This window comes from Sphaerodactylus townsendi, linkage group LG16 (assembly GCF_021028975.2).
Source record: "Sphaerodactylus townsendi isolate TG3544 linkage group LG16, MPM_Stown_v2.3, whole genome shotgun sequence".
Classification (NCBI taxonomy): domain Eukaryota; kingdom Metazoa; phylum Chordata; class Lepidosauria; order Squamata; family Sphaerodactylidae; genus Sphaerodactylus; species Sphaerodactylus townsendi.
Genome location: NC_059440.1, coordinates 13,117,878 through 13,144,173, shown reverse-complemented (window position 1 = coordinate 13,144,173; position 26,296 = coordinate 13,117,878). Strand labels below are relative to the sequence as shown.

At 45.3% G+C, this 26,296-nt stretch overlaps 1 pseudogene; it reads left to right on the top strand.

Moving 5' to 3' along the window:
* The window catches only part of LOC125445516, an 82,414-nt pseudogene extending 60,422 nt beyond the window's left edge, over positions 1–21,992 (top strand).
* The last annotated feature ends 4,304 nt before the right edge of the window (positions 21,993–26,296 follow it).

Genomic DNA, 26,296 nt, shown 5'->3' with positions numbered 1-26,296 from the left:
AGAAGAATTTGGATTTATTTCCTGTCTTCCTCTCCTGTAAGGAGATTCAAGGTGGCGAACAAACTCCATTCTCCTCCTCTCCCCACCACAAGACACCTTGTGAGGTAAGGGAGGCTGCAAGAGTTCTGAGAGAACTGTGATTAACCCAAGGTCACCCAGCAGGGTTCATGTGTGGGAGCAGGGAAACAAATCCAGTTCACCAGATAAGAGTCCACCGCTCATGCGGAGGAGGGGGGAATCAAAGTCGGTTCTCTAGATTAGAGTCCACAACTCTTAACCACTACACCAGGCTGGCTCTTGGCCCTAGACTAACCACTAAACAAAATAAGCACCTGCTTAGGGCCTCATAAAAAGAGGACCCCATAGACATTTTTTCCACTGCTGGATTTACAATGGACCATGGTGCAACACTGCAGGTGCAGTATATTAAAAATCCAGACAGAACAACCATACAACCAGAGGTGGGATCCAGCAGGTTCTCACAGGTTCCAGAGAGTAGGTTACTAATTATTTGTGTGTGCCGAGAGGGGGTTACTAATGGGTGATTTTGCCACGTGATTTTTGCCTTAGTTACGCCCCTCCTCTCAGCAGTAGCGTGCAGAACTTGAAGCAGTCTAGCAGGAGGTGCACCGGCATGCATGGCAGCCTGCGCCTGTGTGCATTCGTTTTCCGCCCAAGGACCGGTGGAGTGGCTGTGTCCTTACCACAGCCCCGCCCAGGAATGCCCCGCCCAGGAATGCCCGGCCATGCCCCCGTCATGCCCCGCCCAGCCCCATTGGTGCTACGCCACAGTTTGAATCCCACCACCATGGGAACTTGTTACTAACATTTTTGGATCCCACCACTGCATACAACCAGCCAGGCTTGAAATAGGGTTGCCCACCCTGGATTGGGAAATATCTGGAGATTTTGGGGGTGGAACCTGAGGATAGTACAGTTTGTGAAGGGGAAGGACTTGGGCTGCCCAGAGATCAATGGTAATAGTAGACGTTCTTCATGTGCTACCTGGCAGTTGGCAACCCTAATTTGGTTCCATTTTGGAAATCAGGCCAAAGAGTTCCTATTCCTAAACCTAAGTTCCAGGGGGGAGGGGGGGAGTCACACAGGTTGAAGCTCCGGAGCACCTTTGCTCTGAGCAGAACACGGAATGTTGCAAATGAATTCATTCGGAATGGTTCTCTCTTTTTTCTTCCTTTTTTTTTGTTAAAAAAAGGGAAATTAATTAGCTACCAAGCCTTCCGCAGGTAGATGTGGCAACATTCTGCCGCTCCGGAGATAATTAACCTCGCTGTCTAAATGAGCTGCCACCCTCCCTTTCATTATTAGATTTCTTATAATCATGAGGATTCACTATTTTGGACAGCAAAGCACCCTGGAGTTTAATTTAAAATAGACATATGACAGAAATCCCTAAAGTGCTCTTCAGATCATTAATACACTCTATCCTCCACAGCAGACAGAACTGACAGCGTCCCTCCTGGAGCACTCCAAATGCTGGCGGGGTGGAGGGGAGCTTCCTTAAACCAGCAGTCGGTTTGATCTGCGAAATAATCGCTCCTTGATACCGAAAAGCCTGCAGCCTGGCAGCAAAGGAAGGCCGGGATTCTCCGCCAAGCAAAAGAACATGGGAGGAGGTGAATAAAAGCCTTCCATAAACTCCTAGGACCTGATTAGAAAACCTTCAAGCTCGGAGGTAGCCTTTCATGTCCGTTGCAGCGTCGGAGGATTCTCCCCAAAGATACAGCAGCAACAGCTCTGATCTAGGGATTCTGCAACCATTGGAAATGATGGGTTTGAAAATCAAACAGCACCACCCGCCCTCTCCCTTCGAGCATCCTGCGTCTTCCCATTAATGATCTATTGAAACTAGGAGGTTGACAACCCCAGAGGAAGCTGGAAATTTCCTGGGATGACAACTTATCTCCAGGCAACAGCGATCAGTTCACCTGGAGAAAATGGCAGCTTTGGAAGATGGATTCTATGGAATTTGACCCTGCTGAGGTGTCCCCCCTGCCTAAACCCCTCCCTTCTCAGGCTCCACCTCCAAAACCTACAAGTCGTTCCCAACATAGAGCTGGTGACCCTAAACAAAATCCATTTGTAATCATTCACTGATTCTTGGGTGGGAGTTCTATCCAGATTTTCCAGGAAGAGCACTGTGCATTTGTTGTGGTTTCCTGTTCCCACCTATCTGTCATGTTTTTAGTCTGCTCTTCCTTCAAGAATCTCTATCACAGGTGTCAAACTCGCAGTCCTCCAGATGTTATGGACTACAGTTCCCATCATCCAGCATGCTGGCAGGGGATGATGAGAACTGTAGTCCATAACATCTGGAGGACCGCGAGTTTGACACCTATGGTTCTTCCTTCATCCATTGGATCCTTGCAACAACCTTGTGGGGAGGTCAGATTGAGGAACATGGTTGGACCAAAGTTATCTGGCAAGCATCCATGGCACAGAGGGAATCTGAACCTACTTCTCTTCATTCTGAGTCCAACACTTTAATTACAGCCCCCACTTGCCATCTGCACAGATACAAATCAGGAACCTAGGCTAACTCACTTGTTCAAGCCTCAGATTTCCAATCTGTGCACAGGTGATCTTCTGCCAAGCTGAGTGTCCTTATTCAGCTAGGCTTTGCCCCCCAGAGGACCAACAGCATTGTATCTATTCCACATATCCGTTTTCATTGACTTTCAATGTTAATATCCGGACTAATGTTTGAACCTCAAAAGCTAGAACATTATTTCTTTGGGGAAATCAACAATAGAATTAGTTGCGAAGTTCCTGCTGTATGCTATGGGGCTTCATCAACCGAGCTTATTTAAACTTGGAGATTTTATTGTTTTCTATTCTGATGTATTCTGCGTATTCTATTCCTACATTCCTTTCATTTTTTAAATTTATGCCAGAAGAAGAAGAGGAGGAGGAAGGGGGGGAGGAGGAGGAGGAGTTTGGATTTATATCCCACCTTTCTCTCCTGTAAGGAGATTCAAGGTGGCTGACAAGCTCCTTTCCCTTCCTCTCCCGACAGACACCTTGTAAGATAGTTGGGGCTCTCAGCCTCACCTACCTCACAGGGTGTTTGTGGGGATAAAACGGAGGAGAGGGGAATGATGTAAGTTCCGTTGGGTCCCCAAAAGGCAGGGTACATGTGAAGGGAATATAATGAAATAAAACAAATGAGAAATATAAAGAACCCCAGCACTGTAAAATGGTAACTCACTGCCAAAACTGGATCGTGGAATTCAGCCATAAGCCATTACTGTTGTGAGAAAAAAGAAAAATCAGCAAGACGCAGCCCGGGACCATTATTATCCTCCATGTACGCACATGGCAGGAAGCCCCGAAAGGTGATGGATTCCTGCAGAACGTACACCTGGCTAAACATACATGTAATGCAATAACGCCTTGCTGCAATTACAGTTATAGCTGGATCAATAATTACATCCGTAAGCACTGGGGGAGATTACGGGGGAATCCATGCGCCAGCAAAGCTGTCATGCTTCTTACAATACTTCATTATTTGGCATTATAATTCACTCTCAGTTCACACAGCCTTGTCCGACTGGCAGTGAAGTAGCTCTGTTTTCACGGGCAATATATTAGCACAGTTACAGCCAGGGTGATATATAGGATGAAAGATCTTTCTTTCTTTTTCATTCTTCTGAAAATAGACCTAGGCCCTTTTCATTGTCGAAGGCTTTCACGGCCGGATTCAACTGGTTGTGGTGGGTTTTCCGGGCTGTGTGGCCGTGGTCTGGTAGATCTTGTTCCTAACGTTTCGCCTGCATCTGTGGCTGGCATCTTCAGAGGTGTATCACAGAGAAAAGTCTGTTACACACTGTGTAACCCACAACAACCAGATGAAAAAAAAAAGCATTTTCAGACAGGAAATAAACTGTTTCCTCCATGGTGTTCCACATGTTTTTTAGCCCAAAGTGTTTCATAGGCTCTTCATGGCACTGAGGGTGGGAGGTGGGGAACTATGCTAGAGATTATAGGATCTTCATGGACACAATGGAGAACAGGGCTTGCAGTATCTGGGCAAAATGAAACAGAAAAAACAATTGGGATCCAACATCCGAACCCTTGAGTACATGTTAGGAAATGGGGGACAGTTTGTTCTTTTTCAAGTGGTTGTTTAAGAGACTGCGATGAACAGGGTGGATTAGATAATTGTTACTGATGGCTCTTTTAATGATACTCCTAGAAGCTTTCAAAATAACTGTTCATCTTTCACAATAAGAAGGTACAAGAACACAGAAAAAAAAACCCCACAGAACAAGGAGTAAGCAATCTTCCCAAAAGAGAAAATATCGCTTTACCTCATTCTGTGGGATGATTGTGAGTTTGTCACCCCGATCCCCCCTCCCGCAACGTGCTCAATAGCCTCTTCAAAGCTCTTGAAGTGCCCACATGGAATGCAGCCAAAAATGTTTTTTTTTATCACTGGCTACTGAGTCAGCTGTGGACGAATACAGTCTTGTTGGCTATTGGTGATTTGCAAAACGCTGCTGCTTGTCTTGTATATGAAAACAAACAGCAAAGATTTTAAAAAAAATACAATTGCAGCCTGTGTTTTGATTCTAGGACAATTAAACACTCAGCTGCCAAAGGCCTGATTTAAAGAAACAATTTGCCACTCAGTAAAGAGGACTCTTTTTGTAGCCTTAAATATCAGTAGGTCAAGCAGTTGGGGTTGTTCATCAGGTAGGACTGTCTCAGCATCAGCCCAGATGTTCTGTGCTGTCACTCCAGTTTTAAGGAATGGCCTCTGCCAAGCCCCTTTTAAAGCTATCCAGGTTAGTGGCCATCACCACCTCCTGTGGCAGAATATTCCAAACACCAATCACGCGTTGTGTGAAGAAGTGTTTCCTTTTATTAGTCCTAATTCTTCCCCCCAGCATTTTCAATGAATGCCCCCTGGTTCTAGTATTGTGAGAAAGAGAGAAAATTTTCTCTCTGTCAACATTTTCTACCCCATGCATAATTTTTGATGGTACTTAAATACATAACCTAATCCTTGATGAGACCAAGACCTTCAGAATAACATCCACCCTATTCTTTGTGAAGTGTAAAGCAAGGTCCCAAAAGCACATTTTCATCAGCTGAAAGCATGAAAGATCTCAGCAGCGAACGAGTCTGGCTCTGACAGACAGCTAAGAGCTTCCGAGAAACAACAGGAGGAAACAAAACAGGCCCACAGACTCCACAGCGAGAATGTGAAATGGGGCACGGAGGAAACCGGTGCTTTGCTCAGGCAGCCACTGTGAAAATGACGGTCGCTGCCCAAGTGGTTGTTTCAGAGGCATTTGCAGAATCCTTCCCTGGCGTGCTGCACTGAGGGACTCAATGGATTTAAGTGGCAGGCTGTTCGAATGCCATCATGTGGTGTAACTAAACAAACATGACAGCAAACTGTGCCCTGGGGCAGGTCTTCACCTGTCACCCTTTTCTGTAGACCAATCAATGAGTGAAATAGTCGGAAATCAAGGGGCCCAGCTCTGCGGTTGATCTTTAGCAAGCCCGACCTCAGCTGGCTTTTTATACTTGCCAATCATTGTTCAGTTCATTTGGGTCATCATATAGCAAGAACTGGGACTGGGGAATTAGGATACGAAGCTTGCTCCCACTTTCCCCACACTTTTGACTCTAGCTTTCCTTCCATCTTGCTTGACCTCCCACGCTTCTCTCCCTGTTCCTTTCTCCCCATTCACTTCTCTGTCCTTTCAGGCCCAGGCAGGAAGGTTTGACAAACAGATGCTCGCTATAGCTTGTCCTCCCTTCAAGACGTGACTGCCAGAATTTCTTGCAGTGCTTTGCTTAACGCAGTGTGCCAGCTGAACTCTGGGATAAGAAGAGTCCTGCTGGATCAGACCAGTGGATCATTTAGTCCAGCATCCTGTCTCATACAGTGACCAATCAGTTCCTCCGGAGGTCCAACAATGCGTGTATACAGAGTAGGCACATGCACTGAACTATCTGCTAGCATTGTTGGGTGGGGTTCCCTCAATTTGCTTTTAGCAAATTGGAACAACCCCGCCCCCCACGCAAACCTGGAAGTAGAGCACAATGACTGCTCTGTGGTATTTGATGGAAGGATGAAATCTTTAGAAGGGGCGATATGATTGAAGTCTATAAAATTATGCATGGGGTAGAAAATGTTGACAGAGAGACATTTTTCTCTCTTTCTCACAATACTAGAACCAGGGGGCATTCATTGAAAATGCTGGGGGGAAGAATTAGGACTAATAAAAGGAAACATTTCCTCATGCAATGCATAATTAGTGTTTGGAATATTCTGCCACAGGAGGTGGTGATGGCCACTAACCTGGAAAGCTTTAAAAGGGCTTGGACAGATTTGTGGAGGAGAAGTCGATCCATGGCTACCAATCTTGATTCTCCTTGATCTGAGATTGCAAATGCCTTGGCAGACCAGATGCTCAGGGGCAGCAGCAGCAGCAGCAGGCCATTTCTTTCGCATCCTGCCTGTGAGCTCCCAAAGGCACCTGGTGGGCCACTGTGAGTAGCAGAGTGCTGGACTAGATGAACTCCGGTCTGATCCAGCAGGCTCGTTCTTATGTTCTTATGTTCTTAATCCACACAACTGCCATAAATGCATGATTTTGTTCCACATGCTTAATTGCTGTGTACTTCTTGGACCCTTTGAGAGTGAGGTAAGAATAGCAGCAGCTTTATATATCTCAGGTGAGGATAAATGTTGATTGAGCCATATGAACTCAGCCCAACGTTGTTGTGCCAAGGTTAAGAAGCTGTTATGAGGAAATAATGGATTGTGGAGAGCCATCATCTAAGCCAGGGTGAAGAATAGCACATTTAATGTCCCAGAGAGGTCAATGATATTATTATGGCTTCTTTCAGAGCACCATTTCTTGCTCCGATTAACCTCTCCTGATGAAAGATCCTTCAAAAATAATTAAACTGAAGCTCAGGTCTCTCAAGTTTTCAAAGTGCAAGAATGTTCCCTCTCAGATCGTTTACCTGTCACAAGACGGTTTTAATCAGAATTCTTTCCGCTGATGTTACATTGTCCAAGGGTGTCTAATCCCTTTTTAGTCATCTGGATTTCTGCCTAGAACATTTCTATCCCACTCTTCCTTCGAGGAACTCAAAGTGGCAGTGTGGTATAGTGGTTAAGAGCAGATAGACTCTAATCTGGAGAATTCTTTTCCACTGATATTACATTGTTGGATTTGACCAGCATTGAGAAAGTAAGAGAGAAACTGGAAATGGTGCGGGGGGGGGGGGGGGCTGTTCTCCACAGGCCTTGGGAATTGTCCGATCAGACCATTGTGCCAACTATTTGTACATATTGTGCAACCCCAAACAACGCAGAGCGTACACTTTGGCTCGTTTTAACGCTCTGCCTATGACTCTTGGCAGGTACAATAACACTCCATACGAGAACAGGTTATGCCAATGTAATATGGCCGTTGTTGAGACTGTTCAACATGTACTATTGGAATGTCCAATGTACGAGTCGTTACGCTCTATATACATCTGTCCATTGATAGAGAGCTCAAACGATGTTAGGCTACCATCTGTTATGAATTTTCTACTCAACGGTTCCTGTGATCTTGTTTGTGAGAATGTTGCAAGTTTTTTGAGGAACTACTTGGTCAGGTGCAATCATTGCCTACATAGTAGTAACAGCTAAATTATTTTATGTGTGCGTGAATGTTGTGAATGTTCAACGCTGCTTTAATGTATTTTAATATTTTAATGTCTCAGTTAGTAGATAAATGCCCCCTTTTACTAACTCTGTAATTTATAATGCCAATAAAGGCTTTGGATTGGATATGTTTATCTATCATTGAGAAAGTATCAGGAAAGTGTTAGCATTGCTGATGCCTCATCCCATTAGATTGGCAACCCAACCATTAATGTTTACATCTGTCTTTTGTCTTTCCCTGGAAAGGCAAGACTCCTCTTTGTCCGGGAAAATTAAGAGCTGCTCTGAATAATCCAGAGGGTCCCTTTTTTCCCTATAAGAAGCCCCCACTCCCAGTAACAAATGTTGAATGTCTCTGAACAGTTCTCTGTCTGTAATATTGTTCCACAACACATTCTCCCAGAGGTCACTCAGAGGTCCCAGAGGTCACTCAGTTCTGTTCATCAAACCATTCCGCTCCAAGATCAGGTGGCTATAACCTTTACTTTCCCAATTCCCTCATCTATTCCAGATCTATTCCCTCACAACTGCTTATATCTTAGGACTGTGTATATTTCCTGCTGCTTTGATTATTGTGTGCTTGCGCACCCCCTTATCCCTTAATAAAATTTATTCACTCTTCTGCAGAGTTTCTTGCAAAAGCTGACTTCTGTAAAACATAGGCAAGCAAGATCTCGTGGTTGCCCGAGGTTTTGCTAACCAAGAGTCTGCTCTCGCTAATCCCCCACTCTAAAAGAGAGAGACTCCACTACTTCAGATAACAAGACCATTGGTCCATCCAGACCTATTAATATCTCTGAATGACATATGAAGCTAGCCAATACTGAGTCAGACCATTGGTCCATCCAGGCATATTAATTTCTTGGAATGACATATGAAGCTAGCCAATATTGAATCAGACCATTGGTCCATCCAGGCCTATTAATTTCTTGGAATGGCATATGAAGCTAGCCAATACTGAGTCAGACCATTGGTCCATCCAGGCCTATTAATTTCTTGGAATGACATATGAAGCTAGCCAATACTGAGTCAGACCATTGGTCCATCCAGGCATATTAATTTCTTGGAATGACATATGAAGCTAGCCAATACTGAGTCAGACCATTAATCCATCTTGGCTTATTAATTTCTCGGAATGACATATGAAGCTAGCCAATATTGAATCAGTCCATCCAGGCCTGTTAACTCCTCAGAATGACATCTAAAGCTAGCCAATCCTGAGTCAGACCACTGATCCATTCAGGCCTATTAATTTCTTGGAATGATATATGAAGCTAGCCAATAGTGAGTCAGACCATTGGTACATTCAGGCCTATTAACTTTTCTGAATATGAAAGTTGCCAATCCTGAGTCAGACCACTGGTCCATCCAGGCCTATTAATTTCTCAGAATGATTGTGGTTCACCGCCAAGTTGTCAATCTTTAACATCACCTGTTACCTTCAACAGAAGATGCTGGACACTGGGGTGGGATCTTCTGCATGCAAAGCAGATGCTTTGCCATTGAAGCACAATCCACAGTGGTCAGATTGATTGGAGGAGAATTTCAGTTCAGGATGCTCTTTTTGACATAAGAAATGCCTATACTGGTATTTAGAGAAGAGATTCTCAACAGGGTTCGCATGACTGTGAGCTTCAGGAACTGTGTGACGAAAAGCAGACAAGTGGTGAATCCTGTTCAGCATCCTGTTTCACCCAGTTGCCCTGGAATGCCAACAAACAGCATAATGCTGATCCGTTCCACTGGTTATTCAGAGATTTACTACCTCTGAATAGGGGCATTCCCTGTAGTCATCTTGGCTAGCAGCCACTGACTGACATACCCTCCACAAATCTGTCTAATCCCCTTTTAAAGTCATCTGGACTATCCCACTCTTCCTTCAAATAACTCAGTGGCAGCATGGTATATTGGTTAAGAGCAGGAGACTGTCATCTGGAGAATCAGGTTTGATTCCCCACTCCTCCAGATGAGCAATGGAGTCTTATCTGGTGAACCAAATTGGTTTCCCCACTCCTACATTCCTGTTCGGTGACCTTGAGCCAATCACAGTTCTTCAAAACTCTTTCAGCCCCACCTTCCTCACAAGATGGGGAGAGGAAGGGAGAGGAATTTGTAAGCTGCCTTGAGTCTCCTTACAGGAGAGAAAGGGGGCATCAATCAATCAATCAATATTTATTTGGGTCAAAGACCAGAGAAAGGGGGTACAAATCCAAATTCCTCCTCCTCCTCCTCCCTGTTGTCCCTTTCACATTTCATCCTCACTACTCTTTAAAGTTACCCTGGGAATGCCTCACATAGTGAACTTCATAGTAGAGTGAAGGCCTACCAGGTCTTTAACACTCTAACCACTGCACCAACCCCATTCTTCGAACTTTGTTCTATCCTGCATTTAATTCGACCTAAATTCTTGTTTAACAATAAATATTTTTAAACTAATTGCTAATTTGGAGCAGAAAGCATTTGCTGCAGCTTCCAGTTCATCTGAGGTTTTATTGACAAAACATTGACCAAAAAAAGCAATCAATATGATTGTATGTAGTACAGGATCAACATTCTTTTTTGTGTATTGTTTCACGAGTGATCCCTCACATCGGTTGGAAGAAGAAGAAGAAGAAGAAGAAGAAGAAGAAGAAGAAGAAGAAGAAGAAGAAGAAGAAGAAGAAGAAGAAGAAGAAGAGTTGGATTTATATTCTCCCTTGCTCTCCTGCAAGGAGACACAAAGGGGCTTACAAACTCCTTCCCCTTCCCCCCTCACAACAAACACCCTGTGAGGTAGGTGGAGCTGAGAGAGCTCAGAACTGTGACTAGCCCAAGGTCACCCAGCTGGCAAGTGTTGGAGTGTACAGGCTAATCTGAATTCCCCAGATAAGCCTCCTCAGCTCAGGCGGCAGAGCGGAGAATCAAACCCAGTTCCTCCAGATTAGAATGCACCTGCTCTTAACTACTATGCCACTGTGGACAAGTGGAAAAAGTATTCGGATGTGACTGTGTACAGTTTGTTTAAGGTCATAATTTTACTGTGTTTTAACAAATGTGCATCTGCACATTGGCAAAGTAGTAGGGATATTCAGCCATCCTTGCAACCTGCTAAAATATAGCCATTCCATACTGTTCATTAGATGGCTGGAGGGCAGCACAGCTTGGCTTCCAATTCTGAACTTCTGTGGAATTTCTGAACTCTGGTTTTAGGAGCTTTGGCAGCCAAACTTTGAAAAAAAAAGAACAAACCCCCAAACGCTGATGAATGTCTTGCCTGTGCTCTGTAAAATGTAGAAACACTCAGTGCAGCGAAGCCTTCAAGAAATAAAACAAAGATGTTTCTAGCAGTCATACTTGTCAATTTGCGAACAATAGCGATTATGAAAAGGAAAGGAAAGAGCTTTTCTGAGTTGAAAAAGAAAGCTTTGGACTTCTGCCGGAAGAAAGAAATTTACAGTGCAACTCTATGCAGGGTTACTCTGATCTCGAGGGGATTAAAATAGGGTAATTTTATAGGATTGCAGTTGGGCAGGCCCATCCCAAGTGCCAAGTACCTGGCTGCAGCAATGCAGCTGCTACACCCCATTGTTCCCAGGTGGCATGGGGAGGCAAAAAACACAAAAAAGCCTCCCTGATGCTGGAAAACCCCCATTGGACTTAATGGACATGGAAGAAGAAGAAGAGAAGGAGGAGGAGGAGGAGGAGGAGGAGGAGGAGGAGGAGGAGGAGGAATTTGGATTTATACCCCATCTTTCTCTCCTGTAAGACTCAAAAGGGCGGAGCAGCAGAGGGGGCATGGCCAGGCCACAGAAGGGGTGTGTGGGGGGCATAGTGTTCTGGGGGCGTTCTGGGGCGGGGGCGGACGGCACTGTGTCAGGTCACGCACACACTCCGGACGCAGTTCCCCCTCACTCTGCCTTTAGGGCAATAAGAACATAAGAACATAAGAACTAGCCTGCTGGATCAGACCAGAGTCCATCTAGTCCAGCTCTCTGCTACTCGCAGTGGCCCACCAGGTGCCTTTGGGAGCTCACGTGCAGGATGTGAAAGCAATGGCCTTCTGCGGCTGTTGCTCCCAAGCACCTGGACTGTTAAGGCATTTGCAATCTCAGATCAAAGAGGATCAAGATTGGTAGCCATAAATCGACTTCTCCTCCATAAATCTGTCCAAGCCCCTTTTAAAGTTATCCAAGTTAGTGGCCATCACCACCTCCTGTGGCAGCATATTCCAAACACCAATTACACGTTGCGTGAAGAAGTGTTTCCTTTTATTAGTCCTAATTCTTCCCCCCAGCAATGCCCTCTGAAAGGGGCTTACAATTTCCTTTCCCTTCCCCCCCACACAACAAACACCCAGTGAGGTAGGTGGGGCTGAGAGAGCTCCAAAGAACTGTGACTAGCCCAAGGTCACCCAGCTGGTGTGTGTTGGAGTGCACAAGCTAATCTCGTTCCCCAGATAAGTCTCCACAGCTCGAGTGGCAGAGCGGGGAATCAAACCCGGTTCTCCAGATTAGAGTGCACCTGCTCTTCACCACTATGCCACTGGTGCCACTGAAAAGGTGGCAGATGTCCAAAGCCTTGGGTGCCGGTGTAGCACAGGCAAAGGCTGTTTGGAAGCTGACTAGTGTTGGCTCCTTCCATGACCACACCTCTGGACCGCCTTCAGGCTGCCTCTGCCGCCCCTTGACCACTGTGGAGGGTTGAGGGCAAATCTGCCCACACAGCTGCACACCGCCTCCAGCAGCAGATTTGGTCCGCCCTTTGGATGGGCCTGTTAATCTTGTCCTTTTTATTAAAAACCCTGCTGTTCTCTCTCCCCACTCCTCCCTATTTTTCCTGTATTTGGATAATTTCTTCTTGCAGCTTGAGAGCCCCGGTTTTAATAATGTGCATTAGATCCTCAAACTGGTTGTTATGTTAACTAAATGAAGGGTTGTAAATTAGTTGTGGCGGGTTTTCCGGGCTATGTGGCCATGGTCTGGTGGATCTTGTTCCTAACTTTTCGCCTGCATCTGTGGCTGGCCTCTTCAGAGCTTTACTACCTCTAGAATTTATGTTTTTCTCAGACAAACTAAAAATGTCAAAGGCCCTTTCCGCACGGGCCAAAAACGGCGGCCTGGGGACGGCAAAAACTCCGCCCCCAGGCCGCCGTTTGCACAGGCGGCGCTGCTGAAACGCAGCAGCGCCGACCTGGCTCCCCTTCCCCTCCCTCAGGGCGGCGTCAGGCCGTCCTCAAAAACACCCGTTTAAAGGGTTGTTTTTGAGAAAACAGCGTGTTCCCGGCGGCGCGGTGCGAATGGCACCTCCGGGAACACGCTGTTTCCCCTTCCCTCTCCCACTTACCTCGTCGCCGTCATCGCCCTACTGTCCTCCTAAGCCCCTCCCTCGCTGTCCTCTGACCCCTGGAGGTCGGAGGGCAGCGTGGGCGGGGCTTAGGAGGCCAGCAGGGCGACAACAGCGACGAGGGAAGTGGGAGAGGGAAAGGGGGAAGAGGTGGCTCCGTGCGGAGCCGCCTCTCCTGCGCCGGCCTCTGCTGGGGCCGCTCGCACGCTTGCGTGCGAACGGCCTCCACCCCCACGCCGGCAGAATTCTTGCCGGCGTGGGGGCGCATAGAGGCCCATGCGGAAAGGGCCTAAGCTATTGAACAGCCCTAATGTAGAAATTTCTGAAGCAGTTGCCACATTTTAAATCTGTGTTCTACATGATGTGTAACAATGATCCTGTTATTGTTCTTGGAATGTGTGGTACTTCTGGTTTTATGCCTAATAAAGGTTTTTGGATTGGATTGGATTGGATTGGCATCTTCAGAGGTGTATCACAGAGGGAAGTCTGTTACACACTGTTACACATCTACTCTGCAGATGCCAGCCACAGATGCAGGTGAAACGTTAGGAACAGGATCCACCAGACCACGGCCACACAGCCCGGAAAACCCACCACAACCAATTGAATCCGGCCGTGAAAGCCTTCGACAATAGGTTGCAAATTAGATTTCTGTTGGGTTTTTTTAAAAGGTGTGGGCAAAATTCATTGCAGGGATTCCATTCTTCAAATGGAATCCTTATATAAAGCAGTTGTGCGACTGCACTTGGAGTACTGTGTCCAGTTCTGGTCGCCGCATCTCAAAAAGGATAATGAGGAGATAGAAAAAGTGCAGAGAAGGGCAACAAGGATGATTGAGGGACTGGAGCACCTTCCCTATGAGGAGAGGCTGCAGCGTTTGGGACTCTTTAGTTTGGAGAGGAGGCGGCTGAGGGGGGATATGATTGAAGTCTACAAAATTATGCATGGGGTAGAAAATGTTGACAGAGAGAAATTTTTCTCTCTTTCTCACAATACTAGAACCAGGGGGCATTCATTGAAAATGCTGGGGGGAAGAATTAGGACTAATAAAAGGAAACACTTCTTCACGCAACGTGTGATTGGTGTTTGGAATATGCTGCCACAGGAGGTGGTTATGGCCACTAACCTGGATAGCTTTAAAAGGGGCTTGGACAGATTCATGGAGGAGAAGTCGATTTATGGTTACCAATCTTGATCCTCTTTGATCTGAGATTGCAAATGCCTTAACAGACCAGGTGATCGGGAGCAACAGCCGCAGAAGGCCCTTGCTTTCACCTCCTACATGTGAGCTCCCAAAGGCACCTGGTGGGCCACTGCGAGTAGTAGAGAGCTGGACTAGATGGACTTTGGTCTGATCCAGCTGGCTTGTTCTTATTTTCTTATGTTCTTATGTTCTTAAATCCGCGTCTCAACCTCTTTGGGTTCCTAGCTTATTTTTCAATTGCATTTGGGGTCCCGCCCATTTTTGGATGCTAAAAGAACTTCAGGTCATACCAAGCGGTTGGTTGGCCACTGTGAGAGCTGGACTAGATGGACCCCCGAATGCTTTTATGCACTAATTCATGCAAGGCTAACCATCACCGCAATTTTCTATCCCCGACGGCCAACGCGGATGGTCTTAAGTAAAGCAGAGCCGCTAATCTCTACCCAGGTTTACGTGGTGAAATTGAAAGGCCATTCCAGTATATTAAATGAGACTGGAAACACTTTGGATCAATAACTTTCTCTTCTATGAAAAATAAAAGGGAATGAAAATTGATGGCGGATTGATTTGAAATGCTTAATACAATCCCAGCTGATGGGGTATACCTTGTAAATAGCATTTTGTACGGCTGCCAGTGAATTAAGCTAAACTGCGTGAGGATGATTGAAATGTGTTTCTGAATGTTTGTCTCCACTTTAGCAGCTGTTTACAGAATTCCAAAGGGGAGGGAGTAGCTGGGGGAATTGAGGGACTACTATTACCCATTAGAGTTGGTCAGGAGGGCAATCATATAAAGATAATAGGGATATAATATATTGGTTCGAGGCAGGTGCTTTTATAAAGGAAACCGGTCTGTGTGCTAGCCTGTTGTATACGGTATTCTATTACTTGCTGATTGCATATATTATCCTTCTCTTACTGCATTGTTTCCTGTTTAGTAATACCATTTTCTGCAGTGCTGGTCTCATTCTATTTCCATTGTGTCTAATTTTTGTAATCTTAGTCCTATTTGCATTGCTTTTTAGATCTCATGCAACTTGACTACATTGGTCGAGCCCATTGGCGGGGAGAGCAGGATATAAATCTAATAATAACAAAATTTAATAAAGTTCAGACCAGGTAATCTGCTTTGAGTCTTAGTGAGAATAGCAAATATAGTCAATATAATAAATAAAATTGTACTTAAAATGAATAAAATTGTATTTATGCATCAGGGGAGTAATCCAGCAGCAATCCTAACCACTTTGCCCCGCTGCAAAAAAGTAATATTAAAATTGCAGATAGCGATGAAAGAACATTCCCTATTTTATTGTTTTCAAAATATTAATTTCTGGAGTCAACAGTCAGTGGGTTCAAATGCTGATGGCTCCAGTTCTTTGGTTCTTGGTTTCGGCTTTGTACATTAGACTGAATTTTGTATGTATGCGGTATAGGCTTTGTAAACAATACAAATGGCATTTATATGCATAATGTCTGTCATGTATATTTCTAATCGAAATCAAATATATAAAGCTGATTTGTTGAGGTACAGAAATAGGCTTCAATTCATTGGAGAAAATCAGTGAGGAGAAACACAGAACAAATAAAAAAAGGATGCTGGGCATATGAAGAGAAACAGGATCACGGGGGAATTTACCTGGATTCTGTTTCTTCACTTTATATCAGCTCCTGTTTGGACCGCGTTGATGAGGGGTAGTCAAAATTCATGTCAATACCCCTGCTGAGCAGCTTTGCTCCTGTGTGTGTGTGCACCCCCATTATTCCTTAATAGCCCCTTAATAATCAGGTGATGACTTGGTAATGCGTAGCAAATAAGTTTAAACTTTAAAAGTTATAAAAGTTTAAACGTTGTGATGTGATGGGTCACTAATGACTTGGTACTTGCACAGGAGACTACCAGTGTGGTGTAGTGGTTAAGAGCAGGTGGACTCTAATCTGGAGAACCGGGTTCGATTCCCCGCTCTGCCACTTGAGCTGTGGAGGCTTATCTGGTGAACCAGATTTGTTTCCGTACTCCTACATTCCTGCTGGTGACCTTAGGCTAGTCACAGTTCTTCGGAACTCTCTCAGTCCTACCCACCTCACAGGGTGTTTGTTGTGAGTGGGGGGAAGGGAGAGTATAAGCCCCTTTGAGTCTCCTTGTGGGACAGAAAAGGGGGATATAAATCCAAACTCTTCTTCTTCTACCTTTGCCTTAAAATTTGTGGCTGCTTTCACATTGGCACAGTTCACAAGCTGAACCTGCAATGAACTGGAATAATCAGGGGTAGTGGACTGAGGAGAACCGGGATAACGGACAAACGACAAGCAGTCAGAGCACTTCTGATTGGATTGTACACTGGAAAGGTATCTAGCCTCTCCTCCAATCAGAGAAGGAAGTTAGGAGTAGAGCTATGAAAGGGGTTTGATTGAGACTGAGATTCAATCCATTTGAATGAGACTTGGCTGCGAAGAACCTAATTGGCCTGCTAGAATGAAAGCCGGGGTGAAAACAATCAGTGGTAGGAAAGGAATGAAGCCAGCTGTTGCCTAGTCTAGCCTTACTTACACAAAATATATAACATAGTATACAGTATAGTAACTGTAATGCCCTGGTTAGGTCCATTTTCCAGGAAATTTCTAAAGATCCTGGGTACCTTCCTTGAGGAGCCAACTGTTCTCAGATTTAATCATGCAGAGTCTCACACACACACACACACACACACACACATACACACACACACACACACACACACACACACACACACACACACACACACACACACATCATTTGTCTGCACTCAACCGCTCAAAACAATTCCTGGCTACCATTTTGTGCTTGTTCTATTTTTTGTTTTATTTTGTTTTTCACTTCTCTATGGATCCAGTGCCTCGATACTTCAAAGCCTGGTGCTGCGATTCTTCACAGATCATGCACTCAAAGCTTTGAAAATATCACCCCCCAAATTAAAAATTTTAAAAAAACCAGATGAAAATAAACAGGTGAGGCAATGGAGTAAGCTTAGAAAACGGAGCTGAGGTCTGCAGAGAGGTGTGAGAAATGTTTTCAACAGATCTACACAGCAAGCCAAAACGTTTTGAAAACATTTCAGCAGGTGAATCGCTAAAATTGAGGATGCATTTAAAATGTTTTCAGGCTGGAAACAGAACACCTGGGGCAAAAAAAAAACAACATTGTGGAACTCCTCAGAGGAAACATTTTATTCCCTGCCTCAAAATGTTTTATTTTGGTTGTGCAGAAAAGTCCTAGAGTCTCACTTGTTCAAATACAACAGCCTTTAAATTGGCTCTGGCTTGTATTTGGATGGGAGAACTCCAAGGGATATTGAGATCATGACATGGAGGCAGGCAACGGCAAACTCAATAGGGTTGCTACAACTCGGCTGTTACTGGATGGCACTTTCCACCACGACCAAGTCTCACTGAATGTTAAATGCTCCCCCAACCACTGGTTTTTGAGTGTCTCAATTTTTTAAATGCCCACGGAAGGAAGCCAGAATTAGGGAGGAAAGGAAAACAACATGGACAGGGTTGTTGGAAGAATGAGAAACCTGCTTACCTACTTTTCTCTGAAGAAAGAAAAACTACAAATATTATCAATTCATTGCAATTTGCTAAACGGAAGTAGATCCAGTTCTGTTAAGACAGGGCAGAAAGATTTAGGGCAGCAAATTATAGAATGAAGTTTGGTCTTGCATAGGGAGTTCAGGAATGAGTTTTTTCCTCTGTAAAAATAGCAGGAAACCATCAAAATTATGTCACAGTGGTGGAACACACCTTGGAATTTAATGATGATGCATTGAACGGATTGGATGGAAAAAAGCTGGAGGTATAATTATGTGAAGGGAGATTTCACACATATCTGATGCAGGAATCAAAATGTACAGATTCTTTTTTTTTTTTAAAGAAACCTTAAAAACCATTATGGAAATCTTGTGTACTAGAATCCTTGTCTGACCTAGTTGTTATTATGAGTGGATATTTAACCTGTATTAGGGACCCTGCACAGGGGAATTGTCTTTTAGCACAAACAATATTTTGACTGAAAAATGTAGGAAACAAGTGCCAGAGGCCATTTTCTAGCCTGAGGCAAGGGTTCCTCCTAATGGATTTGGGGGGAGGGGGGTCAAAGGAAGCTGAGCAAGGCACAGTGCTGTAGAAAGACCAATATACTTTAAGCGCAGAAAGGAAAACAAGCCACAATATACATAAAAAGCAACCCTCGTGTTTCTTTAGTTGCTGAGGGCTTGTTACAGCCTTTCCCAGCAGCTCCAGGTCTCCAACAAACCCCCGAAGAATCCTTCTTATTAGCACTTTCTTCTTCTTTTATAGCGGGTTTAGATGCAGCCTCCTAGCATGGTTATCACCTGGCACTGGCAGGCATGCTAAGTCAGGTTTTAGTGCCCTGCACCTGACATTCCCTTATTAGGAATTGATCCTGCAGCCACTTGAAGGGAACCTAGCTGCCAAATGTGTGCTAAGCTCAGATGAGATTCTCTAACAACAATGTTCCCTCCTCCTCCTCAAGGGGTTCTTCTCCAGTGGCATTACAGCAAGTTGCCATTTGCCAGTGTTTTTTCTCCTCTAATTGGGGAAATTTTAGAAAGAAGAAAAATCTGACATTCTGTAAATTCAATTCGCGACTTGGTTTCAGTTTCCAGCATCTCCAGCTTATAAGATCTCTAAGAATATGTTTTTGGCACGCTATTGCCAATCTGAAGAGACAGTACTAGATGGACCAATGGGCATACTCATTATAAGGTACTTTGCTCATAAAGATCACAGTTGGATGGTAACTATGTGGTGTAGTGGAAAGAGTGTCTGGGTCAGGAGACCTGGGTTCACACTCCCACTCAGCCATGATGGAACTCACTGGATGACCTTGGGCAAGCCATAGGCCCCTTCTGCGCATGCAGAATAATGTACTTTCAATCCACTTTCACAATTGTTTGCAAGTGAATGTTGCTGTTCCTCACAGCTGCAAAGTGCATTGAAAGTGGATTGAATGTGCATTATTCTGCACGTGCGGAAAGGGCCATAGTGTCTCAGTTTACTTCGCTAGTTATGAAAGTATGTAACATCATGCCATCTTCTCTGAGATCTGGTAGGGAGATGAAAATACCACACCATGAAAGGCTTTGCATTTGTAACATGATTCGTGAAGAGTCAGTTCGTCATATCCTGCACCATTGTCTTTTATATAACGCAGCTAGGAGGAAGTTCCTGGCTCCTCTGTTGATCGACAACAGCATTCTCACAGACCAACAGAAAACCCTCTTCCTTCTGGACAGTGGCGCAAGAGAAATATTTGAGTTGACTGCCAGGTTCCTCTGTATTGTAATTGCATGGCGCTCTTAATATAATTTTTGAAACATTTTATTCAGTTTTTAAATCATCATTTTAGAGGATTTTTTTAAAAAAATATAGATACCTATTTTGTTATATGGGTGGGTTTTTTTTACAAATTTCTATTTTTAACAAGTATGTATTATTGTGGCTATCTAAATGCCATTGAAGGTTCCGTTCATTCATTCACAGTTATGAAAGTACACAGAGGATGGGAGAACTCTGTATGACAGCCCAAGCTCTTTGGTCAGAATCAAATGTGATTGATAGACAGAAGTGCCAACTTTAATAAACCCCATTTCTTCACATTATTATAACTGTTTGGAACAGTTCTAAAAAAGCATTTGAATCTACCCCACCATCCTGGTGCCTGGCTGTCTGGTTAAGAGTTCAGTCAGGCTCAAGCCTGGGACTCCCCCACCTTCTTATGGGAAGCCAGGTACAGGGGGTTCAGGGCCAGTTAGCTCACCCCCTCACTTGCCAGAGCCCCAACAGAAGAAGCTGTGTACCAGCTTACAGGAGAGCAGACACAGCAGCAGATTAGCAGCTGAGGGGCAAGCTGGTCTCAATGAGAAGTATTCTCAAGACCCAGATTGGGGCACCCCAGGATTTCCACTGGCAGGTGGGGTATTGAGTATATGAGAGGTAGGAAACCAAGGACATTGTGTTTTGATTCTGAAGACCTGGAGGTTGTTTCTGTAGCTCAGAGGTCTGCAACCTGCTGCTCTCCAGATGTTCATGGACTACAAATCCCATCAGCCCCTGCCAGCATGGCCAATTGGAGAGCCGCGGGTTGCAGACCCCTGCTGTAGCTTAATCCCTGTTTTGACCTCGGTTTGTACTTCTGACTTGGTTTTGCTACACCCCTCCGTATTCAGTGCTTTGATATCTTGGCACAAAGATATCCTGCTTTGATATCTTGCTGGATTGATTGTGGACTGTTTCCAACCTTTCTTGGTGAGTGTCTGCCTATGACAAAGATGCACCCACTGATCCTTTTCTGTCACTGTTTTCTAACAGGGAGGAAAAGCAGGTGAGACAGAATAGCGTGACTTTTGCGATGTTTCCTGACAGCTAATAATTGGTGGGTTGGAGCCTTCCCCTCGCCATGTTTATTGGAATGGAAAAGAGGCAGTAAAAGAATAACCGAGCAACCTGCCAGCCACGGGCTCGTGCTCTCATCATCTCTGCCAAACGAATAGGTGATGGAGCGTCACTAGCTCTTTGCAGTGATGTATAACTTTATATAGAAGCAGCCATGAAGATGACTCAGTCCTGCTAATGAACTCCAGCTGCCATTATCATTGGCCTGCCATTTTGTTTCTGCTGGAACATGAACTGGTTTTTGGGGAGAGGGCAGGCTTTTAATGAAATCTTAAGTCTACATCCGGTGACTTGGAGATATGTTGGCAACAGCTCAGCTTTTTCCAATGGCCGATTACCCAGGAGGCCTCTCAGTGTGCTGGCAACTGAATCCTGGTGCAGCAAACTTCAACATCCCGCTGTACAAGGAAGTTGTGGCACGTGGGGAGCAGAAGTGATGCGCGGCAAACTTCCTTGTTCTGCGCTTGCTCTCAGCTTTCCCTGCAGAGAACTTTCCTGCCCATAATTGGGCAGCAGTGGCGTACTGCCAGTGGGATGGGGGGTGCAACACCCTGGGCACACACCACAGAGGGGCCATGGCTGGGCCGTGCAGGGGGCATTCTGGAGTGTTCCAGGGGTGTTCCAGAGCAGGGGCGGGCGGGGCCGTGGCAGGGGCACAGGGCACACGCATGCCCCAGGTATAGTTCCCCCTCACTCCACCGGCCAGTATCTTTGAACAGTGGCTGGTCCAAAGGTAGTGGGTTATTTCAATTGATTGTTCACATCAAGACTCATAAGCTGCAGGACCCCCTAGAGTGGCAGTATGTAATTTGTGATAAGTACCTTCAGCAGATATTTGAATCTCAGCTAATGAAGTTCTCTGATATCCCCCCAATGGCTGCATGCTCTGCTTATGCCTCCAGCACCAATTGTCATCAGCCATGACATCAGCATCAACCTAAACAATCAGAAGAAAACTGCCTGCTATGAGATTGATGTGGAAGTGAATTCTTTCCTCCTCTCCATGGCCAGCCAGGAGGAGATTGCTGCTCTAGACAACAAAATCCATGAGACTATAGACACCATCAAGCAGCTGAAGACCCAGTGGGAATTCATGCTCAGCTTTGCCAGAGACTCCCAAGACTCATCAATGGCTGGCTGAAGTCCCAGTGCCGGGATCTGAAAACTATGACAGATGTTGTTGGGAACACAGAGGAAGAGCACTGAGTTAAATTCTATTTCCAGCTATGGGCTCAGGAGGCTACAGTCAGATACTTCTGCTCTAAAGTTCAACAGAAATGGCAGGAGCTGGAACAGGTTCTGGGAATCCACAACACATAGACGGGCCTGCCTCTGCCTAACCCACAGGTCTCGTGAACACTTCAGGGGTTCACTGCTCAAGCCTATGCCGTTCCCACGCCAGCACAGAACCCATGACTGCTCTCCCATCCCATCCACCAACATTTTTTCTCTGAGGCTGCCTACCTCTCTTGGGAAGGAATGCCAAAGATCTTGCTTTTCAGCCTGACACCCATGCTTGGATTGTTGCCTTCAGAGCCTCAGGGCTCTCCTGCCTTGGCACTAGCTGAATCTCTTCTGCATTTAGGATACCTTCAGTTTGAAGCCCAAGGTGATGCAGTTGATCGAGAATGACCCATACGAGAAACCAGAGCACATCCGGAGGCTCCTGATGGAGCTGGAGCATTTCCGGGACATGGTCTGGAGAAGCCCACCTCTACAGGGGGTGTCATTGAGCTGCACAGCATCTGGAAGCAGCTGCAGGACACCCAGGAGAAGGATGCCCAGCCATTGCCATTGCCATTGCCCACTGCTACTCCATGAAGAACCTCCACCAGGACATCATGCCCTACAACAAGAACCACATTGTCCTCCAGTCGGGCAAGGATGACTACATCAATGCTTCAATTTGCAGCCATGCAAACTCAGGACCTCTTGGCCAATCCCTAGATTCCTCCTCTCCATTTCCGCCTCCCCCAAAGCAATGATGCTGGACAGCTCTTCTCTGCATCAGCCCTAAATGTTGCAGGTGAGGGCACATGGGTGAGGTGTTGCAGGTGAGGGCACACTATTCAATTCCCTCACAGATCAGAAGCATTAGGGGAAGCAGGTAGTCACCCCTGTCATATCTCTTCTAGCCTTTAAGGGGTGGGAAATGCTGTGCTGATGCATCTATTGGTAGAGGATGGAATGTCCTCTTTGTACAGGGCATGTACTTCATTCCTCTATACTTGCTCTGAGAACCAGTGTGGTATAGTAGTTAAGAGCAGTTCTAATCTGAAGAACCGGGTTCGATTCCCCACTCCTCCACATACGTTGTGGACTTTTATCTGGTGAACTGGATTGGTTTCCCCACTCTTCCACATAAAGCCTGTTGGGTGACCTTAGGCCAGTCACAGTTCTGTCTGAAGAGGGGGAAAGGAGTTTGCAAGCCCCCTTGAGACTCCTTACAGGAGAGAAATCCAAACTGTTCTTCTACTTATTGGTCTTAGGCACCTGCTGGTTTGGAACAGGGATGAAGGGTTGGGGCGAGGGGGAAAATCCTTCAGCTGAACTGATTTTTGGGATTGTAATGTTGGCTGGGCAGGTCTTAGCTGCTTATGCTCTGGCACTAGCTGCAAAAATCAAGTTACTGACAATACCCCTCCACCACATCTGGAGTGAGGTTGAAGACAACTCTGAATTCAGAACTCTGGGTGGTCCTAAACCTCTGCAGGAGAGTCCGTGTTAAGAGTTGGGGGCTCTCTACCCTTTCTGTCTTGTCTTTGCCATATGAAAGGCCACCATGCCCTATTATCCCCTTCTTCCTCCACTTTGTGGCCCTGGGGAATAGAACCACGGTGCCCTCGTCGTTGCCACAAGCTGTCAGGGCAAGTGTAGATGAAGGAGGCTCAGAGATTAGCTGGCTTGCAAAGTGTAGTTGTTTCTCTCTCCCCCACCCCCAGATTCCCCCAGGCCGAAACTTTTTGCACAGTATCCTTTTAGATCTCACCCAGTTTTAAATAAAAGCTGCCTCTGAATGGAGGAATGTTCATCACTTTGCTTGTGCTTTCTCCAGTTCAGTCCCGCACGAGTTGGCAGACCACCGGTAAGGAAGGAAACACCGTCTTGCCGGTCAGCAGTGAGATCCTGAGATTCAGAGAAAGAAGGCTGGGCGTTCAGAGGTGGTATCCAGCTATGATTGTCTTGGTTGGCCAACCTGCAAAATGGGTGCAGTACCCCCACACCATCCAGGAAACTCTCCTGCCCTCCCTTCTCCTATTTCTCTTCTCCCATTTCCTGGTCGCTTTGTCCTTTCCAGATATAAAGAACCGTATTCATTCATTCTGGGGTTTGCAGGAACCCTAGCCATTCAAGGGGATTCACATTCCCATGTTGACTATTTCAGCTTCTCCAAACAGCAGGGCGGTCCCTCTTGAAAGCGTATGCTTTTGTGTCGGAGGCAGGCATTTGGCAGGGCGCCTTCCTCCTGTGGCCAATTTGGATACGTTGATGCCTGATTTTCTGTAGGTAAAAACTGCAGAGTCAAGTGGAGCGAACAAAGGTTAAGTATGCAATGCCAACTATTATCCATTAGCATAAAACCCCCTTGGTGTAATAATAATTATATATTTGAAACGGAACATGGAGATAGGATTCTTCTGCAGTATAGTTCGTGTTTTATTGCTCCTTTCTCCACCACCACCAGCTCTCATTTTATAACGTGTGAAGAATAATAGACCCCTTCTTTGGCTGTTGTTAATGCAAAACCACGGAAAGCAGGGCTTATAAAAGTATGTGCGGGGAAGAAATGGCTTTTCTTCTGCATTGCTCTCTAGCAATCCTTAGCATCGGTTACTTGTAGGAATGCTTCCAAGGTTTTCCTAGTCTTAATTTCTCTCCAAATTCTGACATTACAGAGTAGCTTGCTTTGTTTTTATAGTGAAACCAATTCCCTGTTTTTTTTTTTGCTTTCTGCATGGAGTGGGTGTTTTTACACCCACCATTTGGTGCACCTTTTAGCTCCCTCGTGGGTTTCCCCCAGCACACAAACACACACAGATATACACACACAAGTGTTACTAAATGAAAGCTAAAACACTGCAAAAATACAATCACGCTTGTTTGTTTTCAATTTATAAGATACCCTTTCCCTTATCCATCAATATTTTATTACGGTCAAAGACCAGAAGGATACCCTCCCCCTTAAGGGCATAGGGCATTGTACAATAGCAGTGTTTTATTAAAATGCAATAAACCCCAGCAAATTCTCAATTGGCAATATAACAGTGCCAATAACTCCTACTAAGGGAGCCTAATTCAAATAAACTCACCCCAATCAAACTTTTCATACTGGGAAGGAAAAAAAAAGGACAGGGAAAGGGGTACCACCTTTGAACTTCCAGGTTCCTTTCTCTGAATCTCAGGATTTTACTGCTGATCAGCAAAACAGTGTTTCGCTCATTACCGGTGGCTTGCCAATTTGTGCAGGATTGAACTGGAGAAAGCAAAAGCACATGGGAAGTAGCGAAAATCTTTTTGATAGCATTTTATCAATGCACAGAAACACATGTGTGCTCCAACCAAACTCTGGACCAAACCCAAAGAATCTTGATAACTTACATATGGCCGCATGAAGACTGTTTTTCTGCAGTGCTCTATCAACAGTCTTTGTGTTTCAAGCCTTTTGCTGTATCTTGTTGTGGGTCAACTGCTAACAAGACACAGAATCCTGTTTTTCCAGTATAAGGACTTTTAATCTTTCTGCTTCCTAATGAAGATTAAAACCCAGCTTAAGCAAACAGAGAAAAACCTAGAATCATAGAGTTGGAAGAGACCACAACCCCGTGCCATGCAGGAATACGCAATCAAAACATTCCTGACAGATGGCCATCCAGTCTCTGTTTAAAAGCCACCAAAGAAGGAGACTTCACCACACTCCAGGGCAGCGTGTTCCACTGCTGAACAGCCTGCTTTCTTTTGAACAGAGGTCAACAGAAGTATTCTTTAAGATTAGTGGAATACTTATAGATCAGGGCTCTTCTGAAGTACTGTCAGCTGATAATGCACAAGGTGTCTGGTGTGTGATAGGGGTGAGTGTCCACCGCAGCAAGATTTCTTGTGCAAATGTATTTCCTCCAGCCCTGCTTTCATTTTCCATTCTCTCTGTGGCAAGTGAGACCACTTTTAATGCAACTTTTAGTTTGCTTCACTGCCGGAATGGGCAGATTTGCCAGTGAGCACAGTTTTGCTCGGGACATATTTCCTCCACCCATTGCCAGCCTACCTAGCGCCATCTTTCCCACTCTCTCACACTGCATCCACACCTTCCCCCTTGCCCCTCCGTCCATGTTGAGTTGTTGGCTGTTTCATGGAATAATTCAAGCAGCGTCTGTTTTTGTCTCCACTCTCCACCCCACCTTCCTCGCTCTGCTTGTGCTCTCCCTGATCATCAGCAGGGCTTTCTACAACTTTATTTCAAAGAAGCCTCTATTTTACAAGTTTCCTGCGGCAGCAGCAGTGGTAGAAAGGGGGGAGTATTTGGGAAAGGGGCTACAATACTGACATACTTTTTTAAAATAGATTTTTATTGTATAGAATAATTATGCATTTGTTACATTCAATCTCTCCATTTCGTCTATACATTT